General features: G+C 29.9%; 1 pseudogene; it reads right to left on the bottom strand.

Moving 5' to 3' along the window:
- LOC132948413 (uncharacterized) overlaps positions 1-15,118 on the bottom strand; it is a 225,651-nt pseudogene that overhangs the window by 111,774 nt on the left and 98,759 nt on the right.

The raw sequence follows: 15,118 nt of genomic DNA, 5'->3' as shown, positions 1-15,118 counted from the left end.
CTTATATGGAAATACTGTATGGAGTATTAACACTATATCATATAATTTAGTTTTGGGTTGGAAAAAAATTAAGTACGCTAGCGTTGTATAAACAAATAACATTTTTTTAACTTAACAAAAAGTGTGTATTAACTTTTAACTTAACTGAGTTAACCTAGAGTTAAATTAACTTTTAACTTTTAACTTTTTGTTATTGGTGCATATTAATTTAACTTAACTGAGTTAAAAAAAATTATTAACTTGCCCAGCCTTGAGTCATTATATATTATACATCTTAGACCTTAGTATTGGGAAATTCCCTGGAACGTAACTTGGACGAATTTCCCTGGGAAATAATACCCGGGAATCCTAGAAAATATCGAGAAATTCACTGTAATCATTTACTATTTTTTTAATAATTATATTATGTTATCTAGAGGCGTATTTCGATATGATATTCAAATTGTTGATCCTAATATAAATAGAAACCAGGTACATATACTATTATGTATTCGTATCATAAGTGAAAAACAAAATAAATTGCAATTTTCATTTTAATAGTTTAAATTTTAAGCGTTTAATAATAATCAAAATAACAAATAAATTAAACTATGCGAATTGGTGAATTTGAGATGTTTATATAAAATATTAAGTGAAAACGAGAGACGATACAAAAATTCGTAGTCTGTATAATTGCGATAGGTAAATGATAAATTATATAATATTTCCACTAGGTCCTCATCACGAAGAGTATGCAACAACACAGCGCGAAGACAGGACAATAATGGTTATATTCTGTGGTCATACAGTGCCATAGTGGTAACCACTGCAGCCGTGTTGTAGTTACCGCCCAACACAGAAATATTAAATACGTAAAAGTATACTAGAGACCAGCCCAATTCAACCGTAATAGTTAAATTTTTTTTAATATTGGACATTTTAAACACATATCGCCGTTCGTCGATTTCTTGTATACCTTTACAATCGATTTATTTATTTATTTATTTTAATTAAGCCATCAAATTGTACGTACAAGAGATATACGATGACACAAATGACGATAGGTGTGCACTCGTATGGTGTAGTAGAAAACCAAATAAAAGATGGACAACTAATTTAAAAATTTAACTTTACAATAATCATAGGTAAATGAATAGTACCCAGGTACAATGATCTGATTAATGATGTGAGTCCTGCTGAGACTTTTCGGCACTACCGTTTCGGGATATTATATTATAGTCGATAACGATAATAACGGCGACGCGCGACGTAAAGAAAAAGAAAAATTCTATAAAACACATAACGTTTTTCTTCGCGTTACTTTGTTTTTTTTAGAAGAATGTTTTATGAATCGTACGTATATTACAATATGTGGTACACACGAGTACACGACGACGACGACCCATCATTATGCCTAGGTCTGTATACCCACTACAAGGTTTTAATATCACAACATGAGACGGTAAACGCGTCAAAAAGGTGATTGATGAGTATATATAGTAGTTGTTCCACATAATATTTAGTATTAAATAATATAGTTGAGTTTTTCTCACTGCATAAATGTAAAAATATCAAATCCACGTAAAATAAGCTCAGTTTATTTCGGCAAGCGTTTCTTATTCAGTTGAGTAATAATTATTGTTGTAAATAGTGGTAACGGTGGTCTTACGCCCTTACCACATGTAGCTGCAGTATACAAGAAGTTAGTATATTACAATGGAATTGGAAAAAGTTAAGGACAATATTATTCGATTCATTAAATTAGGACTATTTTAACGTAATATAATTTATATTATGTCTTAATGTGTTTTACCAGTTTCACTGTATTTTTTTGATTAATAATTTCCTCTGTAACAACTAACAATACATATAACGGGGAAAAGTAAAATCAAATCAAGAGAAAACAACATAATTTTATATAAATCATTACATTTTCAAAATATATTTAAACTAAAATGTATAAGCAGCGAAGAAAGATAATAAAAAATAAAAATAATATAATACGGCAGTTTAATTATATTTCTATCGTCGATGATACATTTATTTATTATCAATGTAAAACATACAATTCAAACAAATTATTTATTTATTTAAAAAAATAAATGACAATTTAAACTCAAAATCGATTTTTCCATTATATTATTAATATTTACTTGCCTCTTAAATTACTAGACATGGAACTTAATAATCAAAATGATTTGATTTTGTACTTTTCCCTTAGATAGTGGCTAGTGTAATGTATTACATTTTATTTTTTTTAATGGTTCTACAAATTGCATATTAAAATTATTTTAACGACAAAATTGTATTTCATTTTTTTATAACAGTTATATCCAGGCATAAAAAAACGGTAATAAACAGAACGTTTGGAAAAAAGAAACTATAACTGATGTAGGTATTTATAATATAAACTTGCATTATCACGTCATACTTATCCCACCGGACCATATAGGTACTCAAAGTCGGCACTTTATACTATTTATTTATTCGGGACCACATTTTTCACACTGAACGTATTTTTTTCTCGCGAATCCGATAAAATTCTATTATACTCAGTGTTACTTTTATCGCCCAACAAGTTTTTACTTAAACTATTTAGCAAATGATTGATCGACACCGCCGTCAATAAGCGTTTTTTTGTTATTCATATGCTGCAACAGCCACGTCAGGCATGCACTTATAATTCAAAAATATTTTAATACAAAATATATATTATTATAGCAGTATGCCAGTACCTATAATATAGTATATTACGAGAAAAACGATCGGTTTGTCAGCGCTGTTTCAACATACCACCAGTATATTATTGAAATAAACGAAACCAGATAACTATTTTATTTTTTTTGGTGTTTTTGGGAGGTGGGTAAGACACATTATACATTTTCAGCTCGTAAATGGAAGTAATAACATACTCATATGAGTATAATATAATAAAATATAATAATATTTTCGAAAATATACTATTTGTTAGTTATACGTAGGTACCTATAATTATTATATACTACCAACATAATAATAATGTTCGCTGTTACAAACTTCATGATAAAATAATAATAACAAATTGATATGTATAATTTAATTTAAGAATTTATTGTACAACTATACTCTATTATGTACTAATTACCAATTTTTGTTGCAAGCTAATGACCTTAGCAGTTAATGTTGTACCATGAATAAAAAAAAATAAAAAAATAATAAATTGTACCTAAGTATCGTATCATCGTAAATAAAAATAAAAATATCTATAGTCTATATTATATAGCTGGAACGTAATATTCGGAAGAAAATTGTGCAATCAGTATAATTTTATTATATCACGAGATCTATATTATTCAAGTAGGAACATAAGTCCTCCAAATTGAATTCATCGGATGCACAACAACTACTGTAATACATACACGATTACGAAATCTGTCACAATAGTGGAAATGTATGGAGTGATCCATTAAACGTACAACTACAACACTCATATTATTTTAGAAAACACTATTATTGTTTTTGGAAATATGTATTTTACATCATTTTAAGTCGTTATGGAACGATGTTTATGGTAACATTTAATTTTTTATCGTTATAATTTTTCATAAGATTTTACTATTTTAAATGGCAAGGTACATTTTTAATTTCATATTCCAAAGTAGAATATTATTTCGAGTATTTTGATTGATAAAATTCGAATTTTGGACAATAATTATACTTCATTAGTTTTTTACATCTAAACTGATAAATAATAACTCATATACTCCTAGTCGAAAATCCGATTTTTAAATAATATCTAAGTACTCCAAAAAATATTCTGCTTTGAAATAAAGAATTTAAAAATATGCACTTATAATCATTAAAAAAAAGTATAAAACCGTTTTCCGTACCCTAACCCGCGTGGTTCTCGTTCAGAATCTTTTCGTTATACGACAAATTAAATAATATTGTTTAAGTAAAACGATTTCACTTGTCTTTAACATAACCATATTTATATTATGACCATCTAACCCTAGGTGGAATAATTGAATATTTTTAATTATTTGGCATTTTGTGGTAACGGGTCAACCACACACGTATTACACGAAATGAGGTGACAGTCGGATAGCGCCTTAAAAATTGTATCAGTACTAGGTAGTAATAATTGACAACTATTTGACCACTGTTGTAGTAACCAGACGTCGACAAATTGAATATTTTTCAACTCAACGGTAACACCTGGTAATATGGTATACCTATTAAAAATATAACCACAGCCGACAGTGCTCATCCGATTAATACACTGGTATTTGAACACGACGTGTTAAATTATGGATGACGTGTGATGATAGAGTGTAAAGGGCGAGCCTTTGGTCATTAGTGGTACATGACTGATCCGTTATACACGCATGAGTGATACATACGCGAAAAAAATTTTGAAAACCTCTGACCTAAATCGTTATTTTGATCATAGCGTAATGAATAATAATATATTATCTATAGGTACTACCTATACGTATATTTTCAGGCGCCTCGTCGATTTGTGCAATTATTATTGTGCGCAACCGGCAATTTAACTATAAATATAATATTATACTGTAAGTCTACGATGACGAGTAGCTGACGAATTAGCCAATATTCGTTTTGCATTTCACTCAACTACAGTAGTATACCGATGGTGGACCTACGCACGGGGTGGGAATCGGAGCGATGCGGTCGAGGGTGGATCTCGCTAACGTTTGTTTCGTACCTGAATAAGCGCACTTTAACGATAATCCGACAGGCTCTTATCACGAGCGCCGTTATCGGCAGTAGGGAAACGACCATCCCTCACGTCTCTGACTCTTATATAATACCCACTGGTGACGGGGATTTTTCATTAACGACGACTGATGAGCTTTTATGTAATCGTATACAGGGCCGCTGCTTTTCTCTAATAATGAATTTAAGATTCAAATTCTGATTTTCGAAGTTTTTATATTTTATTAACATTACAATCTAAAGAATACATAATTTACGATTGGCAAACAAATTTTACAATTTTTACTAAATGTGACAGCGTGAGAGAATGGAACATTGTGTGTCCAATGACACTACAAAATATATAAACTAAATTTAATTTAAGTTTTTTTGTATATATATATTTTACATAAAATGAATGAGATAACGTGGCCACAAAATATATACTTGGAGACCATATTTTAAAATTCTTAAGATTTTTTTGTACTACTTGAGAAGTGCCTTGTGGCGATAAAAACTTCTGTTTTACAAATGAAAACCATCATTTTTAACTGTAAATTATTTAGATGATAATTGTTTTGAAAATGTTGGTATACTTAATACATAATTCAAACGAGTAGTTTCTCAGTCATTAAATTATTTATACTAAGAATAATTATCCTTAAAAATTGTTCTACAATAATATAAGGTAGATGCAATATCATATATTTGGATCAAGAATTTATTTACTTTTTATTGATTTTAACTCTTAAACATCGGCAACTATGGCCATTAGCATTTTGTAGGGGTTTTAATACGTCAACATCTTAACAAAAATTACCTTCTACATTAATTAAGCATGAAAATAAAATAACAAGGCTTCTCGTTTTAAAAACAAAAGTTTTTATACCTTCAGAATAACAGAATACCGCTCTATTACTAAAAGTAAAAAAAATCTCAAGAATTTAAAAATATTATTTTAATATGGTCTTCAAGTGTATTTAAAAATTCTAAAAACCAGATTTAAAATAAATATAATACCATGGTATAAAAAGGGCGTGAGCATTATCCGTGAATCACTCTGTAGTCTGTATACGTCGTGATTATTGTATGATTTCGAACCATTGCACCAGATGAAACCGATCGTATTTATATATAATTATTCCGGGAAAATAGCGTCAAGACAAACGGCACGCCATCCACCGTGGTGTAGTTTTTATTCGGATTATGTACTCATGTATATTATAACTTACGATATATACACTATTCAGAATGTGATTCACCAAGCATGCTCACCCCTCGCTTATATTTTTATTCTTATAATGCGTTTATTCAAATTAAATATACTTGAACACTACGTTTTCAGGAATTTAGATTTTATACCGTTTAAGAAGTATCTTGTGGTAATATAAATTTCTTTGTTTCAAATGAGAACAATTTTGCTGTGAATCGTTAAGCAGATTATTTTTTTGGATGTTTTGATGAGTCCAAATTGTAGTTCGAATGAAACGTTACAGAGTTGTTAAACTTTACGTATAGTAAGGATAACAACCCTTAATAATTATTTTACATCAAATATAAAACATTTTATAACACATACAACAATATTTGAAATCAAACAATCCACTTATTGATTTACATTAAAAATGGGTGATTTCCATTTGAAAACTAGAAGTTTTAGATCAACAAAAAATACGTTTCACAAAGAACATAACATAAATTGGACATTTCGATCATTTAATGACCGAACAGCACTGAAAGCACTTTACTGTTCACTTGTCCGCTCTAATCTCGAGTACTGTCCTCTAATTTGGATCAATAATACAGAAAAACATAACAAATCTATCGAGTCAGTTCAAAACAATGTTTTGCGGTTTATCTCTTTTAAATTAATATTCCTAGACCGATCCATGGGTCATATCAAAATGTTCTTAATTTTTTGAACTTGTCAACCCTTATTGACAGGCGTTCACTTTTACTATCAAAATTCTTACGCAGCTTAATATTGGATTCTAATGATTGCTCCGACTCCTTCCCCTAATCAAATTCAAAATAAATATAATTTTATACCCGAGATCCTAAATCATCTTACCAAATTCATTCCAGTAGAAACTATATCCTGAACAGCCCTGCCAACCTTTTAATAAACGCGGGTAATACATTTGTTTTCGACTATAATTAGCAGTCTTTGAGCTCTATATACTATTTTTTAATTGTTAAATTAAGATTAAAATATTTTCTTTACCTACTAAATATGTGTAAAATTATTTTGTAATTGCACGATACCTACATTACCATATTGTAATAGGTATTGTAATATGACGTATTGTCCGTATATTTGAAAATAAATAAAAAAAATATTTGAAAATAATATGGTATACCTACCTGTTGCAGATACTAAAAGATTTCATAAATAAGAATTTGAATAAATTCAGGACAAAATAAGAGGAGCATGCTAGGTGGAAAATCACACTGCACTGCAGTGTATATAATGGGGTGTTATCGAATATTTCAATCGAGGAAATTAATAATAATACGTCAAGCCGTAGTAAAATTAAAAAAAACCGGATAAGTCGGTTATCATCGTCGCACTATACCTTATAGCATCTTATAGTAATAATAAAGTTAGCCGAAACACGAACCGATAACAACATTTGTCGTGGACGGACAGTCAGACAATTAATCCGATTAATTATAATATTATTCAAATTAATCGAAATCGTTTGCCCCGTTGAATATAAAACGACACAGCTGATTGCTTATAGTAGCCACGTCGTCGTTCAATATTAAAACGCTATATACCACTATACCAGATATAGCTCATAAGATAGGTAGCCGATGTGAAATAAATTCGGGGCTTTAAATCGATTTGAAAAATGATTTTTGGACGAAAATAATTTAAACAATTATGATAGCATAGATTACCTATAAATATATTTTATGTACAGGGTATCGTGAATAAAATATACGTGTCATGGCTCAAATCAAAATATCGTTCTACTAGATATTTTTTCTCTGCAAGAAAAATTAAAGTAATCATAGGTATGTTTTTGGTTTTAGTGCAGTGGAAAAATATCTAGTGTTAGGAATTAAATACATTTTTTTTTTTTTTTATTGATTTGCGTTTCTATGACAGTAAGCATATATAAAGCGTAACGAAAACCCGCATTGCAAAAATAGATTAGAAAAAAAAAAATTTAGGTACCCAGCCCAAAAATATATCTATATATTAAAAAGTTATTAATTTAATGATTCACTAAAATTCAACACCTACCAATCATGAGCCACTAAATCATTGTTGAAGGACCTTTGAATTATATAGTTCACTATGTATTGGTTCATTATATTATGTTTAGTGATTGTAGTTCGCATGGAAATTGTACGCATGCAACTCGAATAATGTTTACAATAAATTTAAAAGTATAATATATTAGTAAAAGAAAAATACCACGGGTGTCAGACAACCACCTGCGAGATGTTCATAAATAAAAATTCTATATCCAATTAACCCGACGAGGTATGTGCGCCAACCACGCGTATACCATCTATACCACACCACCTGCCTATACTTTAAATTGAATTTACGTGTATAGTACACAAGTAGCAGAATTAATTCCTTTGTTCTTCTTGAATGGACCACGTAAATCCTCTAGTAAATGGTTAGTATTCGAAACATTACCGTGAACTTTGGCGTAAACTTTGTCGAAACTCTCACGGGAACTTTGCATTAAAATCTCATCGAATATTTTAGCGTCGAATATTTAAGATTTTGGTTCAAAATATGTGTAGGCTTACGAGAGCAAAACGACGGTATAAATTTAATAAAAATAAATAATTCCGATAAATATACTACAGTAGTACAATTACTCATATATCTATGATTTCGTTATTGATTCATCGCAAAAATATTTAATTTTTAATTGTTCTTACCTATAAAGTCTATAATAAAACGAACAGATGGGTAGGTATAGGTTCTATGCTGTTTAGAGTAGTTTACTCTTATAGTAATTGTCCAATGTTATGTAACCTACGACCAACAGTAAGTTTATCCTAAGTATCTATTATTCACCTCTACTATTGTCAACAGTAAGAGTAATATTATTGTATACTAGTTTTAAGTTTGTAAAATTTGTATGAACTGTACTTGAGCCTCCACGGGCGTACATATTTCATAAAGAAGTAAATAAATCTATTAATTTATTATAGTATAGAAACACCTACCGCAGGTTAAAAGTGCATTATTCGATAGTGCTCAAATTAAAATGATATAAATCAAGTAAATTACATAATTTTTAATAAATATTATGTACAATAAAAGTGTGTAATACAAAATATATGCAATTTATTTGAATAATGTTATTACCAATACTAAATAATATACCGTAAATTAACGACTCCAATAAATTACTGGTGTGTAAAATATAAAATAAACACAGCATACTCGTATTTGAGATTATTCTAAAGCCACGTTCATTAAAATAATAATAATAATAATAATAATAATAATAATATCTGTTTGTTTTGTGTTGTTAATGTTATAAAGACACGGAACGAATAAAATACATAAAATCATTTTAAAACTGTATAGAAGAGGTATTCATAATACAGTAATTTTCGAAACATAATTATTGTGTACTGTAATATTATTATTTACCACAACCACATAATATTTCGCATTGTCGAGGTTGCCGCCGTCGCGGTTTCATTGTCTGAGCCGGCTAAGTACGTGCGGAAACTTTAGATCGCACTCAAAATATCAATTATATAATATACACTATGACATTTCAGCGATGTTACATTTAAGGTTGATAATGTAATACTACTAGTGTTCCTATAATATTTGTATGGTATTTCGCGTCAGGAATGGTCGTAATTCAAATTTCCCAAAGGGTCGGTCCTCAAATTTTAGATTCCGATTTGAGTGATGAATGTGTTAGTTTTACGATCATAGTTTATTTTTCAATCGTATTATCCGTGTTTCTGACATCGCATTTTTTCGATCAGGAAAAATTATAGAAACTATTACAAAATAACGGGAATGCTTACGTAACACCAGTTTTTTGTTCTGTTGTGATTCAAAAATAAGAAATGGTAAATACTTAAAACTTTCACCATAGATGTCTAATAAATGTACGTTTTTTTAAATTAAATAAAATGTACATTTAAGGTTGATTACGTGTGTCCCTATAATGTTTGTTTATTTCACATTTTAGATTTCGAATGGATTGATGGATGTGTTAATTTGACGATGTATTTACGGGATTATTTTTCAATTATTTTTCCGTGTGTCAGACATCACACATTTTGGGTCAGGAAAAATAATAAAAAATTCAAAATATTACGAAAAAACCGAAATACTTACGTCACATACACAATACACATTGTACAGTATTCGTATAAACTGCGTGGTATTATTGCACACTCGTTGATTTATTTTGTTTGAAATGTATATTACCGCTATGTTTTGTTAGGAAAGTTCACTCTACAAGCATGTGAAGTTCCCAGTTTCTAAACGTATCTTTAAGACGCAATAAACTACAATTCAATATTATACAATTTAAAAATAATTATTTGCTAACTATAATTATTTTTTGGATAATGCCTATTTTTTAATATAAGATATTATGAATTTACATTAAATACTAATATTTTGATATTTTTAATATTAACTAGCATAAATTTATTTTTAATAGAACCACGGTTATATACATTCGTAACTATGTACTGGTAACTAACGGGCGGACAGACGAAAACAACGGGGATATAACTACATAATATATAAGGTGTTCTAAACTTGTGTTTAGAAACCTAAAACTACAGATATAATAATATGTAAGTTCAACCCCACTAAAATGTTTTCAATAAAAATTATTTTTTTAGACATGCAGCCATGTGTAAATTTAATTTGATAATGTTTCTATATTTATCTCCCACCTCTAAATAATATTTGTCCCGTATGATATGCCAATCGTATACCTATATAACTGACTTGAATTATCGATAAACATACACTTAGGTCACCTGGTCCTACGCCATGTGATTACTTTTTTTTAGGGATATGTTAAGGACACTCGTAAATCGTAACATCACAATCATAGGCGCAACTAGACCAATATTTTTAGGGGTGCACAAATTATAACGATTTCCTGTATAATTTACCCTTAACGCCGTATATCTAACAATAATAATTTCAAATGTATATTTATGTACTACCTATATTTTTAATATTTTTGTGAAACAGTAACAGTAAATACTAAATTTACTATGACTACTACATAATTTTTCCGCCAGTAAATTGTATTTATTTACATTTCTGCTAGTTCAGACTTCTTGACAGACGTGGTCCACCTCTCCTATCTCAATTACATCCTAATCAATAATGCCATTACGATTATTTTTATTCAGTTGAGTAGGTACTTTTTAACTCTGACCGATTTGAACAAGAATTAGAATAGCTTTACACAGAAAGACTTAGATCGTTAATTTCTTTTTAAGTAGTTTTTTTTTTTTATACTACATGTACTATATGGACGTAAGGCTGCCCCTATGCCTTAGTGAAGAGCTATACCTACTTGGTATTAATTTTTTGTAACGTGTGTTGGCCACAAACATAATATAAACAAACGTACGCTAATGAGTTATTCATATTTATTATTATAATAAATAATAGATATGCTGCCTAGTTATTAATTTTCATGTTAATGTTATTACCGTTTTAATTTTGTTCAAAATACTTTGGTATAATATATTACATCAGTTTTTACTTTCGTTAATAATATTTATATTTTTCCGATTACTGTTATAATTTTTATTTCTTTAAAGTTTTCCTATATTCTTTTAAACTTTTTTATTTTTATTTTCGTTTGTTATGTATAAGTTCTTTTTATTTTCCACATAAAACAATTACACATTTTAGATTCATAGACGCACGCACATCAACAATGAATACAATTATTAACGAAGGATAATATATCTCTCAGGCCACAGATCTGAAGACTGAAATATTTTTATGCACCTACAATGTTTCCAACACCCATCAAGCTTTATAGAAAAGTTATTAAGTCCAAGTGACGATAAGGAATTATTTTGATTAAGTCTTGATCGGCACTTAAGTAAGCTAAACTATGGATGCCTAAACTAAGTAAGTTGATTTTATGTATTAAGTATTTTATAAAATGTATTTATTTAATATTGTCATCCCTCGCCATTTAATCTCCACGCCAAACACATCGCCTACTATCGCCAGCCGTCGTCACACACACAAAATAAACACTTTGTTCCAGGGCCATAAAAAATGTTTATGAATGAGTTTCATGACATTTAAAACAGGTTGAATAAAAAGGTCCAATAGGAATAGTGAGTGGTAGGAGACTTAAAAATAGGACTTTGATAATCTATAAATAATATAAATAATAATAAATAAATTATATTATTTTATTATGATAATAAAAATATAATAAATATAATAATAATATAGTTATAGTTATAATATTAGGACAGTGTTGAATTTTAAATAAGGATCGGGGGATATCATCCTCATAATTTAAAACTACCTACTGTATTTTTACTCCTTTTGGACCTATAATGCTATGTGACAAATAATATAAATCATTCGGAACCAGCAGCCTAGCACGCCTTTCCAGAGGCTGAAACACACTAAAATTCAGCGCTAAGTAAGCCGAAAATGTGCAAATGCCGTGGTGTTGCGTCAAAATTCAAAATTAAAACCTATTCAACGTTCAATTTGATTTTTATTTATTTATACTAAAATATGTTTTATCGATGTATAAATAACGAAAAATTGTATACAAGAGTAGTGCAGTTTTCGCTGTACCGATCTATGTAAATTACAATATTATTGCAGTCGACTTGCGTTGGCGTGTTCTCGCTTGCGATGTGGATTAGGCCTACAGAGGGGACACCACAATAAAAAAAAAAAACGCGCTACGTGTAATACTTCATGCTTTTAAACAACTTGGACGAAATCATGCCGTTTAACAAGCATAGGTGGTGTGGAAACTTACGCGATGCTGCAGCAGTCATCCTATAGATACATATTATAGTACATTGAAGTAATATAGACAACACAAATACTAATAAGAAAAAAATCTGTATATAACTTAAGACTGTGGTGGAGATTAAAGAAATATATTTTTGGAGCTACACAGATCACAGGTGGTTTAAGCGCAGATTTACGAAACTTCAGGAGCTGGAGAAATGTTTGGACGCTTCCCTTCATGACAAAATCACATTAAAAAAATTATTTTTTTTTAAAGATCAGTGCGGCGCCATGTGGAAGACGCGTAGGTATGTAAAAAATTGAAAAAACTAATGTGTTGTGATAAATGATCCTATTATTATAATAGTATATTCAATAATCAATACACTTCAATAAAAAATTATAAACAAGGAGACAATGTCAACGCGCTCACATTCATAGGCAGTCTTTCATCCTGCCAAACATAAAGGTAAAATGGTCGTTATCCTGTGTTCAACGTTATTTCGTCAACCGATAATATAATAATATTATGACTATTGCTACACAAATAAGTAATAACTACGTATCTGTGACCTTTACTGTACAACATATTAAATAAGCTAAAGATTATTTCATAATATTATGTTATGTAGCTGGGGACATAGAAGCGGAGTACCTATTTATTTTATTCCTCGATATACAATATTACCTATTGTATTTATTGATAATCTTTACTTCAAGATAATCAAAATATAATGGAAAAAGTCTTTTATTTTTGGGGGGTGTACATCTTAGGCTGGGGTGTGCGCAAGTCCCCACGGTATATCCCTACTTGCGCCAATGATCACAGTATTATCAACCACAGAGGAGCTAAACAGTTAGAAGTGTCAATTACAACGAATATTCATGGAATGAATTTGAGTTCCGGCTAGATGTTATGACCTAGGAAAATATTTTATAGATACCTACCATTGCATATTTTAGAAAAATTATTCGTTTATATAACGTATCAATGCATCTTAAATGTATAACTCTAAAGCTTAGAGTCCAAACCTAAAAACGTATAAATATAATATAACTATACATTATAAGCGTTTGAAATCGGATGAATCGTTTTGAATAACCCCGTGTCATATTATATTATTATACAGGTATTCTTTGAAGGCTTGTGACTTTCAAAGCAACAAGCGTTTCTGCAAACAAATCGTTTGGACCCCCCCTCCCCTTTTCTGCAGCAAAGTGTTCTAAACCAAACACAGATCTATATAATAATGATAATAATGCAGTAAAGTGAATTCGCGCCACACCATATTATTTTTATCATACACTGCAGCTGTTGTTACAACGTCGTACAACTACAACACTTCTATACAATCGTCGTACCTTTTTGAAACGCGCACGGGAACAATACATCGTTCAGAATATATAATAATATGTGAAGTGTGATATAAATTATTCTTCTTGCATATTTCCCTCGGCACGTCTCTCTTCGGTTGTTCTGGAGTAGGTACGCGTGTTTATTGTATACACGATCAAATGAAATTGTACCATGCATTGTAAGTAGAGAGGCGAACCGACTTGCACGCCTTTGTTATATACGCCTAATTAGTCTGTGGATCGCGAGTTCGTGCAATTATTGTGAATCAATCTAACCTACTCGAGAGATAACGCGCAGACATCTGCAAGGTTAAAACATATAATAATACGAGACCGTGGTTTGCTTGTATATGTTTCCACGTGTTTCGAAGTATTCGACTCGTGCTCAATTATGAAGGGTATCTATTCTACGTATAGTTTGGCAAACCCGAATGTTCGAAATATATTACTGATACATTATTTTGGCACACTTCTTTAATGAACTTTTAAGCAATACCAGTTTTCGTCAAAACGAGCTATTCGTAGATATTTTCAATTGTTTCGGTTTTTAGATTCCGAGCGAAGCGATGAATGCATTGATTTTACAATGATGTGTGTTTTTTTTATTTTTTTATTTTTTTGTGTCTCTCATTGACTTTTAGGACAGTAAAAGTGCTTGGATTTTCTTCAACAGTAACTTATCTGATAGGAAAGTGAACCTAGTTGGTACTTTAGGGGGGTAAAAAGTAAAAATTTCTCAGTAGTTTTCAAACGCGACGTGAAAAACAAAAGAAACATTTAAGAATTTTTACGCAAAATTTGTTTTCGAGAAAATCGATTTTGGTTTTTGGTGCTACTCTAAAACAAATGACCGTAGGTACATGAAATTTTGACTGAATATTTATATTAGCATTTTCTATACACCATGATGTTTTCCAAATATTTTGACTATTTTTGAGCTGTTTACGGACATTTTCAGTTTTATTTTTTTTTAGTTTTTTTTTCTATAAATATCAATAACATTTTATTTCTTGGGTAAAAAAGCATGAAAATATAATAGAAGGCTCTTAGATTATTGTTTCAAAAGCAGATGAAAAAAATTAAAAATCCTTAGTCACAGTTTTTATT

Source organism: Metopolophium dirhodum, chromosome 7 (genome assembly GCF_019925205.1).
Source record: "Metopolophium dirhodum isolate CAU chromosome 7, ASM1992520v1, whole genome shotgun sequence".
Taxonomy (NCBI): domain Eukaryota; kingdom Metazoa; phylum Arthropoda; class Insecta; order Hemiptera; family Aphididae; genus Metopolophium; species Metopolophium dirhodum.
Note: the sequence above shows the minus strand (reverse complement) of the source record. Positions and strands in the feature narration are given on the sequence as shown.